General features: G+C 39.7%; 1 non-coding gene across 1 annotated transcript; it reads right to left on the bottom strand.

Moving 5' to 3' along the window:
* Positions 1–319: 319 nt before the first annotated feature.
* Positions 320–425, bottom strand: LOC145573450 (small nucleolar RNA R71). The gene has a single exon (XR_014097474.1). It is a non-coding gene; the product is annotated as a small nucleolar RNA R71 (small nucleolar RNA).
* Positions 426–2,011: the final 1,586 nt, after the last annotated feature.

The following is a 2,011-nucleotide window of genomic DNA, read 5'->3' as shown; positions in this document are numbered from 1 at the left end:
GGTATTGCTCCGCCAACAACACTAGTTAATGACTTTGAGATAAGGCCGGCGATGATAACAATGATTGAACGAAGGCAATTTAGTGGTGCCAAGCACGAAAGCCCACTAAATCATCTCAAAGAGTTTAAGAAGTATTGCAACACAATCAAAGTCAATGGGGTTTCTCAAGAATTCATAAGGCTCAAGCTATTCCCGTTCTCTCTAATCGGAAGAGCTTTGGAGTGGCTAGATAAGGAAGTGAAGCCTAATTCCTTGAGAACTTGGGATGAGGTCACTAAAGAGTTTCTTTCCTGCTTTTTTCCTTAAAAGAAGACCGTCGAGGCAAGAACTCTAATCCAAAGTTTTAAGCAAAAGCCTAGTGAGAGTTTGTATGAGGCTTGGGAAAGATACAAGGAATATCAACGAGAATGTCCTCACCATGGAATCCCGACATACCAAATCATACAAATCTTCTATGGAGGATTGAGTCCCCAAGGGAAGTCATGTCTTGATGTCGGGGCCGGAGGCCCGATTATGAACAAGACAGAGGAAGAAGTTGTTGACATTATAGAGGATGTAGTTCGTCACTAAATGGATTGGCAAGAGGGAGAGAGAGAGTTTACAAGAAAAAGTAGCTCAATGGTCCACTCGGTTGATCATCTCAATGCAATAAATAATTTGTCTTCCCAAATCTCAAACTTGGGGAAGGAGATGACATTAATTAAGGCTAAGCTAGAGGGTGCCTCTTCAATTCCACCGAGTTTTCCCTCCCACATTAAGGGGAGAGGTACATCTTCTAACTCTACTCCTCCTTTTACTTCAAGTAATATGCCAAGTGGATGTGTCTTTTGTTATGTTTGTGGGTCATATGACCATGACTCTTCTAGTTATCCACATGCTTTTGAGAATTGTGATGATGTTGAAAACAATGATTGTGAGTAAGTGAATTTTTTTTCCAACAATAACAATGGATAAAAATTTGAAGGTCCAAGGAATTTTGGGACTAGGAATTCTCACCAACAAGGGAGTTTTGATAAATACAACAATGGTGGTTATAGGAACCAAGGAAATCAAGGTTTCCGATGTAACTATAACAATCAAGGTATAGTAATCAAAACCAAGGCCAATGGTATGGAAATCAAGGCCAATCTCATGGTTTGGTGGCCAACACCAAAATTATGGCAACAATCAAAGCTAAGGTAATTGGAACAATCAAAATAGGTGCAATTTTCAAAACAAAATCAAAGGGGACCCCCACCTGGATTTGCTCCAAGACCTCAAGGAAATGGTTATAATTCCTATGCTCAAATCCCAACTTCTAGAACTAACTTAGAGGAGATCATTGAAAATCAAACAAAAATTTTGAACACTTACATGGCGGTGAGTGACAAGAAGTTTAATGAGATGACACACAACAAGATGCTTGAGACCCAAATCACTCAACTAGCCAATACCTTGAAAGATTGTGCTAGCCTTTCTTCATGACCTTCTCAAGGAGTTGATCCTAAGAAACCCATTTACTTTATTACCACAAGGAATAGGAGAGTGCTTGGAGAGAGAGTTTCTAGGATGAGTGAGGAGGATGAGAAGAGGAGTGACTCAAGTGAGGAAAATGAGAACAAGGTGTCAAAGAGTGTGAGCAAAGAGGAAGTTCAAGAGAAAAAGAACAGTGTTGAGTCTAGCAAGATGATTGAGAGTTCTAACGAGGAGACAAAAGAGAAAGAGAGGAAGCAAGATGAGGATTTCAAACCAAAATTTCCATACCCGCAAAAGTTCAATAGGTACAAATTGGACGAACAATTTGGGAAATTTATCGAGATGCTTAGGCAAATTCATCTTTCTATTCCTTTCACCGATGTTTTGGGGCAAATGCCTAACTATTCTAAATTTCTTAAGGAAATCTTGAGCGGTAAGAGAGATTGCAATGTGGTTGAACCGATGAGTTTGGGGGAGTGTTGTAGTGCCTTTATCCATAATGACTTACCCCAAAAGATGAAAGACCCCGAAAATTTCTCCATTCCTTGCAATATTA

The sequence above is a fragment of the Chenopodium album genome, chromosome 12 (assembly GCF_948465745.1).
Source record: "Chenopodium album chromosome 12, dcCheAlbu1.1, whole genome shotgun sequence".
Classification (NCBI taxonomy): Eukaryota; Viridiplantae; Streptophyta; class Magnoliopsida; order Caryophyllales; family Amaranthaceae; genus Chenopodium; species Chenopodium album.
The sequence above is the reverse complement of the archived record's forward strand: the minus strand, read 5'-3'. Positions and strand labels throughout refer to the sequence as shown.